A 14,879-nucleotide genomic window follows, 5' to 3' on the forward strand; every position below is an offset into this window, starting at 1 on the left:
TAATCAAAGAAATAACATTTTTTCCTAAATATATTTGTGTATGCGTGTTGTGTATACATATGCACACACATACATACACAATATTAATATGTTATATTCTATTCTTTGATTTAAGTATTTGGTTACAATCTATATGTAATGAATTTAGAAAAATTTGTAAGAGCATCAGACTTTTTAAAGAGCTTTTATTTTATAGCTCTAATCAATTTATGAACCATTCCCATTTTTCTTAGCATTAGATAGATATTTAGAAATTTATAATAGCGTACCAAAAAAATTGAGACTTGACATGAGTATATATCAGGATATATATATATATATATATATATATATATATATATATATATATATCCTGATGTAATTTTGACTTTTATATAATAGTTTAATATTTTGCATTTAGGTGCTAATCTGCTATCTCTTTATGCCATAGTTATAAACAGAGGACTTATATTACAAGATTATCTTTAATTCTAAAATTCTTAATTTCTTTATGCAACTTTCTCTTCAGTGAAAAAATAATTTTTTTCATCCGTAAAAGTATTTCAGTTAATTATGTGTCTCTATACAAAGAGTATCCATATTTTACGACATCTTGTTGCACTTTTAACAATATATTCCGGGTAAAGGATTGGGAAGCATTTTCTTATTACTATATCTATTAATACATGATAATTAATTATTATTCTTTTAATGTGATTTGACACGATTTCCTCTTCTCTTTCATAATTCACAATTAATATCAATTTATTCCACGAGAGCACAATGAAGACTACTTAATAAAATTGATTAACGGGACACCTAGTTTTTATTTCTATAACAGTTAAAAGACTATGAGTTATTCTGTTTACGTAATGAAATTTTTGCCACGAATCCATTGAGACACAGCTGATTGGTTAAATACACGCTTATGCCTGTGCCGTAAGTTACTCTTATGTAACTTACCGAATTATTCATTGTACTTGATAAAATATAATATACGACGAATATGATTATATATCGCGCGAAACTTATCATTGAAATCTTTCGCAAATAGAGAAAGTTCTCTATCAATATTAGTATATTGATCAATATTAGTGATTAATAGTACAAAAAAATACGCGCGCATATTTCGTTATAAAAAAAATCATAGTTTTATATAATATATGAATCAAGATTTGTAGTAATAAAATAGTAAAATATATCAAATGTGAAGACAAATATTGAAGGATATTAGAGAGAACATTTATGTAATTTATTTTATTTTATAATATATTATTATTTAATATATTTTGTAATATATTATAATATATTATATATTTTATAATATATTTATAATATATATTATTGTAATATGTTATTATGTAGTATAAAATTGTTTGTTTCCTGTTTGTTACACAATTTATGTTACATTGTTATTTACGTTATGTTAATATTATTAAATATTAATTAGGTTACATATTTTCATCTATGTTTACATTAATTATCCGTATCTATTATAAATTGTGGCTGTTTATTCAATTGTTCACTAATTTTCTTACACACGATTTACAATTTGTTAGCTAAAAAAATGTTTTAAAACCGCACAAATCCATATTTACTTAATTCGTGTGCACAAAGTTATAAGCAATAATTATCTCAATTTAAATAGCAGCTGTACGTAATTAATTACAACGATTTGAAAAAAATAGCCGAATATTGCAATTTGTCTTATATGTGTTCATTTTTGTGACTATTATGCAAAGTATTCTATTTTTAAATTGCCCTTGGCAAATATCTCGAAAATGGAAAATATGGAAGATATGGAAAAATGTTTCAGACATAATTTATAAATCGTATAAATTATAAAATATATATATATTTATAAAATTTATAAATTTATAAATTTGTCAAATGAAAATATAAAATATCTTGTAAACTATTCAATTTTTGGCCATTCTACTCTTATAACTTTGTATTGAATATTGCGAAAAATCGATTTATGTAAAAAAATTGGGGCTATTTCATTTGAGAAAATTAGGTTGACTTTCACATGATTTTAACGTTTTTTCATTATATTTATCTTTATCATATTTTTTAAGATATTTGCCTGGAGCAATTTAAAAGGGACATGCCGTATATTATTTACATGAAAGTGTATCTTTATGTGTTCTGTGATTCTTTAAGCAATCGCATATTGATACAAGCGGAGAGAGCTTTAGTTATCGTAAAGCGAAAGTTGCGTAGCGCTCTACATTAACAGGGTTCTTATTTTATTGTTAAGAGTAAAGCGAAGTTGAATAAGAACAACAGTTTTCTCATTGTTCCTTTAAGAAGAATTTCAGATTAAGCGCTGAAGGGCCTTCTGTATTTTTTGCACGACTCGTACACAATTGTACTTCACAACAACTTCGTTTTACGCCAAATACCGGCCAAAGGATCCATCCATTAAGCGTAATCGCCGATAATTCGTTTCTGTTATCCTGTAAATAAGAAAAAAAAGCGTCAAGTCTATGCGTCTGTTGAAAAGCGTCTTGTTGCTTTAATGTACATTCTCTATTGCTTAAAGCTTTAATTGTTTTCCTACGAAGATGATAATGTTAGGAAATTGCCAAAAATATCGAGCAATAATATATACGTTAAAACAATGCTTCTTTATGTAACTTTCTAAACAGACGCGTGCGTTGTGCTCACGCGTTTCTTAAACAGAAATTTTTACTTTAAGACTTTGGATCGCAATATTTATGTGATGTATAGAGCAAAGATATAAACATTCTCGTGATATAAAACGAGAAGTTAATTTATTGGAAATTCGATTAGTCCAGCTTTTCTCTAATGAAGCAAATACCAAATAACAGTTATATAACTGTTAATTATAATTTTTCACTCAACAATATAATTGTTACATGTTATGTAACAGTTATATTGTTGAATGGGAAATTACAACTAACAGTTATATAAATGTTACTTGGTGTTTGCTAGGAAGTTTGATCGTTTTGAGAACGATTAATGATATTATAAAAACTCCACTTTAGGTTACTTAGATTATTAAATTAATCAATGAAATACTTTGAACGTTTGATCAGAGTAATAATCATGTTTAAAATCAGAATAGCATCAAAAACAGGATGTACTTTATATTATTTATAAATTCAAAATCTATTTGTGGCTGAACATGTGTTCATAAATAAATTGGGTTTAATTTCTCTCAGAGCGATCAAATCTGCTTCAGGAAGCGCTATAAAATATAGATAATCGAAAGATACTCTGAACTAAATAGCTTGGACAGACCGTGACTTGACGTGAGACATTATTGTGTCTTTTATAGTACGTGCTTTTAACGATAAATTGCGATGGGCGTATCATGGACTTTAATTCAAGTGATTTAACGTTCGATAGGAAAGACAGAGAGAGAAAGAGAAAAAGAGCGAAGCGTATAATATATAGTAAATATTGTTTTCCTGCACACGTAAATTTATTTATACACAGGCATATGTTCCTGCTTATGTTTGAGCATTACGGATATATATTGCGATACTGTTACTTGGCAGTTGTTGTTACATGATTAAGAGATTATATGAAAGAGAGGAAATAAAGAAAGTTAACGATACATTATCGATTTTGCTTCATTGGATTTTATTGTTGCGTTCGATCGTTAATAATGACAACTAATCGAGTTGACAACTAAGCGAGTTATAGATTGTTAAGTGATTGCTGAGTAATTAACTACGATTAATTGATACGTTAATTATGCGAATATTAAGATTGTTCATGTGTGTTTATATTTTTTTAGAGAAAGTACATTTATTACATTTGTTACATTTATTTGTATAAATTAAGTTTGCGCGTTCAAATTATTGTTACATAACTTTTGTCGCGCGTTTAATCGATATAAAATTGCTCTTGGTTACTCAACGAATCTTTTGTTCGAATCGAATCAATTTCCTGTTTCCCGAGGCGTATTACTCTTCGACGATTGTCACAACAATCGCGTTATTTAAGTCTCACGATCGCATTCGCATAACGTGGAGATATCGTAGAGGCAACAATGGAATCACGTGTAAGAACGTCGTCTTATGACATGCGTTATAACAACTTTTCAAATCATTCAGAGAAAAAAATAAGAGTATCGTTTAGCAATTATGTATTTAATTTTTTTTCTAATTCGATCCGTAATATTTTTAATTAATATTATTACATTAATGTTATATTTAAACTTATATTAATGTTATATTAATTTATATTTATTATTTAGATAATTTTATAATAATCAAATTTTTTTATTTAATAATATTTTTTGTTTAATTATATATCATTTATCTATTTAATAATCATATTTTTTATTTAAAAATTACAAAAGATATATATATATATATATATATATATATATTTCCTCATATTCCTCATATTTCCTCCTAGAGAATTTGAAAAATGATATATATATATATATATATATATATATATACATATATATCATTTTTCAAATTCTCTAGGAGGAAATATGAGAATATCGTTTAGCAATTATGTGTTTGATATTTTTTTTCTAATTGAATCTGTAATATTTAACAAATTAATATATATATTATACATTAATGTTATATTTATTAATTAATGCTATATTAATCACATTCTATATTAATAATTATGCTATATTAATCACATTTTATATTAATAATTATTCTATATTAATTAACTCTATATTAATCATATTTTTTTATTTAAAAATTAGAAGGAGGAATATATATCATCATTTTTCAAATTCTCTAGAAGGAAATATGAGAATATCATTTAGCAATTATATATTTAAGATTTTTTTTTAATCCATAATATTTAATTATTAATATATTAACATTATATTTATAATTATATAATAATCATGTTTTTAATTTAAAAATTAGAAGAAAGAATATATATCATTTTTCAAATCCTCTAGAAGGAAATATGAGAATATCATTTAGTAATTATATATCTGAAGTGTTTTTTTAAATTCAATATTTAATGATTAATATATACATTAATATTTTATATTTTATTTATATTTTATTATATTTTATTTATTTTAATATTTTATATTTATAGTTTTATAATAAATGTGATTTTTTATTTAAAAATTAGAAAAAGAAGGAATATATATTCATAAAAAATTTGTGCTGTATCGGATTTTTTCGGCGTTTCTCGTGGCGTTCACAGTGACCAGAGATAGAGGACCGGCGAAAGCTCCGGTTCTCTCGTGTTTCGTAAGAAATGTGTCAATATTGACGCGCCGGCATCCTGTAAGTCGAGAACGATTTCCTGGTTAAAAACGATTCGCGGCCGTTGTGTCATCGCACTGATCTCCGCGCCGTGTCCGAGGCACGATTATGCGGATTTGTCGCGAATGTAAAGTGGATGCCTCCAAGTGTGTAATTACATTTGGAGAGATATCGCGCGTGAATAAAACCAGAGAATTCGTATTATTCGTGAAAGAGAGGAGGGAGAGGCATCCGATAATTTGTGAAAATTTGTGCGCAGTTGAGTGACATTACGACGATCAGAATTTGAACGATCTCTTGAGGTAAGTAAACTTCATCAGAAATAACAAGTACCTGTAGATATTCAAGTTTTAAAAAAAATTTTTTGAAAATTCCATGAGCTTCCGGATATTTTTGTTCGAAATTTCAAGTAGAAAATATTTTAAAGGTTTTTTTTACTCAATTTTTAAAAATAAGTTATATGCGTTTTTTAATATTATTCAAAGGAAAAATGTAGAGCTATTTAAATTTGAAACGCGAAATTTGCATCTATATTGAAAAAAATTTGCAATTTTTTGTAAGATAACATTTAAACTTGTATAGCATATTTTCATTTCTTTAACGTTTAAAAAATTACAATAAAGAATATATATTGCATATTTTGTCAATGAAATATATAAACAGAGATTGATATTATATTTATAATGTATTTTAAACCCCCCTTTATTTTATTTAACTTGTCGATTGCTTATAAGAATACACTTATCAAAGAGAGAATTTTTTAAAATATTTTCTATATTAAAAAATAATTCTAATATACTTCCATAAGAATTTTCCTGAGAATTTTCTAAGTACAAAAGGAATTTTTGAAAATTCCAGATTTGCCAGAAGTAAATATCTTTGCTAATATGATTTTGATATGATGGTCTTTGATAATTGATAAATATCTTTGTTATTATTTTTATATGAGATCTCTAAAAGGAGATCTTATTTAGTGTGAAATGCTAAAAACAGCTTTCGTTAAAGTCATTCTCATCTATAATATTTTTTCAAACTGACCATTCGATTGATTCTTCGGACAAATCGAGATTCAAGAATATCAGGCCTTTGTGCCGATTCATAAACACATCAAGTATTATTACTTTATCACAGAATACGTTTGATTACATATGCTTGATCGCGATAAATCGCAGTATATCGCTGCGATAAAGGAAAGCCTTTACGATACCAAGAGTGAGTTTCTTTCGAAAAAAAAATGGAATAAACGTCCATGAAATTGAATCTTTCGTTCCGTTCATTTTCGATGTAGCAAAAAAAATATGAAATTTAAAAAAATTTACAAATTCTCCCTCAATTTCTCTCGTAATCGAATTTTATTTAATTGTCAAATTTTATTTAATTGAATTTTATTTAATTGGAATAAATTTATTAAATTGAATAAATTCATATAAATTGAATAAAATAATCCTCGAATTTATCATTCTCGTAAAACATTATTATTATTATTATTATCAGTTATGAAAAGTGTAGATTCTTGATGATGACTGATTAAAGTAATGATTTTGTCGCAGAGGCGACAAGCTGTCGTACGCGAGGCTTGTCTCGAAAATTCTGACAAAATGATAACAATGTTATATAAGTGCACCGATATCTTACAATTAGTCGCACTTAATGCATCGACTAATGATAACGAATTAAACAAAAGAGCTGTCAATTGGATGCGACCGTCCATTCGCAACTTGTGAATGTACATCTGTGTATGTGTGTGTATGCGTTTCGTGTAGAATAATGTACGAAAAATTCGCTAATTGAAATCAAGTAACCGAAATTACCACTTTGTTAACACGAGCATTACTTCTGGAGAGCGGTCCACGTGATTCGCAAAGTGAAGTGTCGTGAATATTTCGCGACATTTTTCATGGCCGAATAATAATTGAACGATATTTCTGGTTTGTGGTGATTCTCACGTGGCCGCAGCACTTCTGTGAATCATTCTTCGTTAATTCGAATTTATAATCTTCCGGCATTTTTGTGAAGGAAGCAAGAGTTATTGGCAAGTCCCATAAGAAGTGTAAATGCGATTAAAGTTGTATAAAATTCAAGACAATATTCGAGAAAAAAAATATTGTATTTTAAATTTTCGAAATCTTGTCTTAATCTTGAGTGAATTTGCAAAAATTTCATCTTGTATTGCCTCGATTTTATTAACAATTTTTATCTAATTTCAACGACTGTTTAAAATAATATTTAACATAATCTTTATAATTTAAGATATTATTATTAGAAATTATTATTATTATTTTTACTATTAATTATTATTATTATTTTTTATAATTTAAGATATATAATTTATAATTTAAGATTTATTATTATTTTTTAATTTATTATTATTTATGTCATGTTTACTTCTTAATTTATTATTATCATTTATATCGTTTACTTCTTAAAGCAAAATATACATATATAGTTATTACATTAAAATTAATATATATTTTTAATTTATTAAATATTTTATTTATTAAAATTTTTTTAAGTTCGTGTGTGTAATAATTTGTGTATAATATTTTTTCTCGTTTAATTTACAAGAATATATATTTTAGAAAATCAGTAATCTTAGTCTTGGTATTGTTTTGACAATTAATTACAAATTTCGTCTCAATCTTGTCTGAAATTTCAAGATAAAACAAGACAAATCAAGACCAGTCCTGGTGCAACCCTAAACAATTACAGACATCAGCCAAAGAAGGTCTACATTTCGCGCTAATTAAGACATCGCAATACAATTATGAACCGCTTGTAAAACAACCTGTTGACCGCAGGTAGGATATCGCAGGTGCATCGTGTTACCACCCAAGTCTCAACTGGAGTTAATTACTGCAAAGAGTAATTACCTTAATTATTAACGCGCTAATGATAACCAGCTGGGACGAATCTTTCCCATCATAGAAGCGTCATCTCGGAAGCTTCCCTCGTGCTTGATGATGTTCCTGACTCTGATTTCGATCAGAGTCGTCACATTTGGATCTCCCTCCGCTCCCTTTCTTTCCGCCAATTCTTTTTCTCCTCGCCAACGTGAATCCTCGCGCCCTACAAAACTCTGTAGCTTGCTTGTTCTGCAATTAGCATATGACTGGTCGCTTCGGTTTAAGTAAAGGTGTTTCGCAGAGACCACCTCGTTTGCACGGCCTACTTCCACCGAGATCTCTGGTACTGCGTTCTTCCTCGTTTATCAATGTTGCACATTGTTTCGGAAGACGATGATGATGATGTTTCTAGAAATATAATTGTAAAAAATATCTGATTCTTTGCCAATTTTTAATGCGTGTATTTTTTACTTTTATTATTGCTTATTCGATTTTTTTTATTTAGCTTATGATTATTTTGATTTTTTGCACAGTTATAGAAATATATTTTGATCCTAAATTGGAATCAAGGGACAAGATTAAGACAAAATTTTTAATTAATAGTAGTTTAAATCAATAGTAAGACTAAAATCAAAATTACTGATTTTTAAAAAAAAGATAAAATATATATACTTAAATTACGTAAATTAGATGAAAAAAAATATTACATACAAATTATTATATATAAATTGAAAAAAAATTTCATTTAATAAATAAAAATGTTTTTCCTATTTTACTGCAAATAGCTTCCTTTTTGAGATTCCAATTTTGCTCTCTCTTTCTCTCTCTTTCTCTCTCATTTGCTTATTTAAATGCTAATACTTTATATTGTCACATTCAGAACCTTATTATTTGTATTATCGACTTCTGGTACTGATTAAGAAAATTCGTCTTTTAATCTTTTTTCGATACATTTGTAAAAATATCTGCCCATTAATAAAAGCGATACTATATTCCATTTTTTTTCGCGAAATATTATATTCGTAGCAGAAATATCTAAATATCTAAATTCGTCTTAGAAGAGAGTTACAATTTTTGACGAAATTTACACTTTGAAGATCGTCATCTTATCATCCATCTTATCTCCGTACTATTTACTTTGTATTGTTTGCATATTTGCCATACTTGATCTTTATTATTTCTTTCTAATAACGATGCGTCATGTTTAAAAGAAAAAGAGAGATAAAAATTTAACGACATGAGCGATACGCGCGAAATACCTCTTAAAATCTAGAAATATGCCGAAAATCTTTCACATGTGACGTTCTCTTATTTTCTCGTCTCGCGAAGGGAATTCGCGCGAAAATCTATCGATCCTCGAAATTTCTTTTCTCAATTAAAATCGAAATATACATCATATATACATGTATATTTACATCTCCGATATGCATCCAATAAACACTGTTTGTTGCAGTAATATAACGTGAAAATAACAAATAATATAATGCAAGTTATATTTATATCTGATATAAAAATAGAATATATTATATATAATTTTTATATAATATTATATATAATTTTTCTATATTATAATAATATTATAACAATAATATAATAGTAATATAACAGAATATTATTGCAAAATAATATTATTACATACATGTTCCTTCACTTTTAATGAATATAAAGTCTATAAAGAACGAATACTAATGTAATGTAATATAAATTAAATAAAGATCTAAATATTTTCTTTTGATTAGCTTAATTTTTAATATAATCTCAACAAGAAAAATTCAGAATATTAAAATTTAGATTATTTAAAAGTGAGAAAATGTGTGGAAAATAATCCATTTACTGTCTATTTGAAGCAAGAAATCAAAATTTCTATATAAATTAAATTTGGAGAATTTTATAAATTAAATATATATGATTAATTTAATTAAATTAATTTAATATATATCATTAATTTAATTTATTTAATTATCAATTATATATATGATCAATATTCTATATTAATCAATCCATATGAAACATAACTACGATATAACGCATGTTAAATTACGTGTTATATTTATGAATGGGAAATTACAATTAATCGGTAACTTGCAGGAAACACTTAGATTACTATAGTAATATTTTATAGCTTTTATATAACATTAATTTAACAGTGTTAACTGGGCAGGCTTAATCCTCTTGTAGCCGCCGAATATCCCGAATAACCGGATGGAAGGTGCGTTCCATCGCGAGCGTATTGCGTTTGCGTGTCCCCGCGGATACGTGTTTCGCGTACGAATTAATTGTTCCTCCAGTGGAGCGCTTTTTTTCTCGCTTCCTTTCCTCACCCGGTGAATACGGCGCTGACGACGACGACGACGGTTGTCGTCATTGTTCGCCGACGATGACTTTCTCCGTGACGACTTCTCGGCGTGCTTACTAATCGTCCACTAGCAAGCTTTACTCTCTGACAATTAAAGAGATTATATTCAAACCGTGTTTTTTTTACAAAATGGAACACTATAGTTGTTAAAATGGTTCTTTCTGAAGATAACGATCTCGAAATAATCTTGTTCTAATGATTCTACAGGTGAGTGTTCTGATCAGATATTTACACTTGCAAAAATAAAAAATAACAAGTGTTATATAATAAAGACACTATATTAAATTCAAAATTTATTAATGAAGATTATTCAGTCTACGCGAAAAAAAATTTATATAAAACTATACTGAGAAAAAAAATTGTAAATTTGTCTAAATATTATCAATTAATTATTATTTCTTTAATTGAAATATTTCAGTAGATTTTAAATAAATGTCATGTTATATTTAATATGTTGTAAAAAATTAATTTAAATAATATTATTAATTATATTAATTTAAATACTTAAATATTTCAATTCAAAAAATAATTAATTGGAAAAATATTTAGTCAAGTTTACAATTTTTTTCAGCGTACTTGATGCAAAATAAAAATTCCTTATTTCGAATTTAACAAGTAATGAGTCTCTCTCTTCTCTCTCTCTCTCTCTCTCTCTCTCTTTCTTTCTCTCTTTCTACTTTAATAAAATAAATTAATAAAACAAAATAAATTTATATGCATCTAATAATAATAATTTGATATGAAATTGTTTAAAAGAAATAATTTCAGCGAGAAGTTTTGTGTACAATTATTAATTACTCGATTGACTATGTAATACTGTTGTTTCAAAATAATCTTCATCGTTTACAGATTGAAATATGAATGATAGAACACGAGTATACACATAGCCTAGTGTCTAATCGCGCGTTAATAAAACGTGTCTCTTTAATATACGCACGATAAAAAATTCCGATATGTATGTATCATGTGGTTAAACCGCGCACGGAAACGCTGAATTTAAACCTTGTGCAACGCAAGGATCAGATTTTACAGCTATTGGATAATAAGAGGTATTTTCGCTATTTGAAATTGAGAACACACAATACTTGCGAAAAATGCATTAAAATATTTTTATTTTCTATATTAACAATATCAAAAAGATTTTTCCCGCTTATAAATCACGTGGAAATTTATCGCAGAGTTTGAGATTGTTGCAGTTATACTATTATATAGAATTAGTTTACATAGAATATATTATATTAAATATAAATAAAATTAATTATATATATATTTAATTTATAAAATTTTTGAGATTTAATTTATATAAAAATTTCGATTTTTTGCTTCCAACAGGCAATAAATGGATTATTTTCCACATTTTCTCGCCTAGTTTTAAATAATCCAGCTAATCATTCTAGTCGAATTTTTGTTTGTAAAAAATGATGTAGATTGATTTTATCGTGTGTGGTTTACTATGTATTCGAAAGATTAACATAAGCCTGAGAAATTTCAGATATTCAAGTTCGCTATTGCGTAAAATGTACAGTAGTTTTTCGAAAGTCTGTCAGATTCGATTATTTATTTGAATAAATTCATTACATTCCTAATCACGATGAGGAACGATCAATGAATGATATATATTATGTGATAAATCCTGATGAATCATCGATACTATAGCTATGTATGTGTTTATTGATATCAAGTGAGAATTTCCTATTAAGATTTGAAGAAGACAATCTTATCGAAAGAGGAAATATAAATGATCGGAAAATTTATACCTGACAATTGTTAATTTTCATAAATATTTTTTAAAAATTAATTTTATAATATTTGTCCCGAAAAATTAGAATTTTCTTCGATAAAATTTATCAAAAACTGAAGAAAAAATAAAAATGAATGAGAAGAGAATTTACACGTGACAATACTTTTTAGTTTTTACAGATTTATTTTTTTCCCCGAGAAATTTGAATTCTCTTCGACAAATAATTTATAATCAAAAGTTTGAAGGAAAAATAAAATAAAAATGGTCAAAGAATATATACTTTTCAGTTTTTAGATATTTATTTTTTATATTAATTTTGCAATATTTGTCCTGGAAAATTCGAATTTTTTCGGCAAATAATTTATAATCAAAAATTTTTTTCGAAAAGAAAATAAAATAAAAATGGTCAAAGAACATATATTCATACATGACAATACTTTCTAGTCTTTACATATTTATTTTTTATATCAATCTTGCAATATTTGTCCAGAAAAATTCGAATTTTCAATTCTTTTCGTTAAATAATCTATAATCAAAAATTTTAAGGCCGTTATAATAACTTTTGATTATTTTTTTTTATTTTGATTATTTTATTTAGAATAAATTTGAAGAAGAAAACAACTTTTTTATCGAAAGAGGAAATATAAATGATCGGAAAATTTACACCTGACAATACATCTTAGTTTTCACGAATATTTTTTTAAATTAATTTTACAATATTTGTCTTGAAAAATTAGAGTCTTCTTCGATAAATAATTGATCAAAGGCTGAAGAGAAAATAAAATAAAAATGAATGACGAGAGAATTTACACGTGACAATAGTTTTTAGTTTTACCGATACAAACTTGGTTCACTTGTTCGTGTCATAAGCACGAGAAAAACATAGACTCTGCACCAATCGTCGCGAACAAATACAAAGATCGCCTATTCCATCAAGATCGAAATCCACCGCGAAACCATATACCGATTATAATATCCCCGTTTACGATGCCACGATGGAATGATAACGACGCCGACCTAGAAGATGCGCGCAAAATAAGCGCACAACTATGTACACAATGGACAAATGATGTCATCGATCGGTGCTCGGTATTTGTTACACACGGGTTACGCGTGATCGGCATGAAAAGACACCCGGTCAGCCGATTTGGCCAACCGGTCTCCTCACCATATCCGGTCATCGGCAGCCACACACGACTCCTTCGCGAGTACCCGGTACCGGAAGTCACGGAGAACATTAGGATCCCGCGAACGTGCGTATCGCGATATGTGTGTGTCATGTGTGCGTATGTTGATGAGATTTTCATTCTAGCGGGGATCGCTTTTTGGGTGCGCGCTTCCGGTTGGAAGCCTCACCGCCAATTATCGAGAATTATAAGCTTTATATTTGAACAGAAATCCTTTGCAAATCGCGATTAAATTAATCCACTTTGCCAGAGTTATCGCTGAATTCACCATTTTCAATTTTTCAATCATAATTAATTATAAATTAATTAATTATGAATAACTATTAGTTATAAATTAATTAATTAACATAAATCTTGTGAGTATCTTAAATTATTTAATTTATAATTTAATTGAATTCTTTCGTCTTAAAGTACCTTATATGTATAAACTGTGCTTGTGTTCGGATCTACCTTGTTATTCTAATACGGGGAATAATAGAAAGAGCGATGATTCGCGATGAAGAGCGAAAAGTGAAAAGAGGCCGGTTCGAGGCTCCTTGACTCCAGCCAATGAAGTAAGAAGGTAAAAGACTTCGATCCCCCTCTCAAAGGTGCCGATGCACACAGGTACACGCGCTCGTCCTTGTATCCGTGTCTTCCAAGGTACGACGCCCACGCTATCAGTTCTTTGGCGAGCCTCCAACCTCGTGCAAGGTGCAGGTGTCTTCGGGATTGAGCTCTTTCATGGCTCCCGCCATTGCCCGATTCCAAGTTCTTCGTTATAAAAAAAGAGTATCGCAAGAATTGAAGGAAGGATATTTAGATTTATTAGAATTATTTTCTTTTTTTTCTCCTTTTTTTCTGGAATTTTTAGAGGAGTGATAAAATTGGTGAACGATCGGAATATCGTCTGGATATCGTTGATTAAACACGTCGTAAGTAGAAGAGAATTGATTAGAGTTCTTCGGCATCCTTGTTAGATAAAAAAATAAATAATGTACTCGGTTTTTTTAATATCGAAATATTTCGAAAGAAAAATTTACACAATTTTCAAAATTTTCACATCTTTGCAGGAATAAAAAATATATTTTCCTTTATTAAATTTTATATTTTTATTAAATTTTATTACTGATTATTATATCTCTTATTATCTCTGATTATTATATCTTATTTCAATTGAATTATTAGCGTTTTGCAAACATATATTTGAGCGAGACAAAAAATAGATCCTCTTGCAATATGCAATTCTTGTTGCATTCCACAGAAATCTGATGATAATAAATGAATAAGTTTCGTGTAAAATTTGTTTAGTTACGATAAGGGAGAGAAAAAGAATATTTCCCCGATATTTAAAAATTTTTTATGCAGTTATATTTAATATAATGATTCTTTCTTTCTTGTTTAACTGGACGTTAAGGAGGCAAGATGTCGGCATAGCTGATATTGTTTGAAATTCGGCTGTGTCACATCCAGCCAACCAAACGGCCAGACGTCAACGTGAGTTCTCATGGAAACTCGATAACATGGGATTATCAGGAATCCAATTTTGATGTTCTCGAAAATTGA

Source organism: Camponotus floridanus, unplaced genomic scaffold, assembly GCF_003227725.1.
Source record: "Camponotus floridanus strain SB8 unplaced genomic scaffold, Cflo_v7.5 scaffold29, whole genome shotgun sequence".
NCBI lineage: Eukaryota > Metazoa > Arthropoda > Insecta > Hymenoptera > Formicidae > Camponotus > Camponotus floridanus.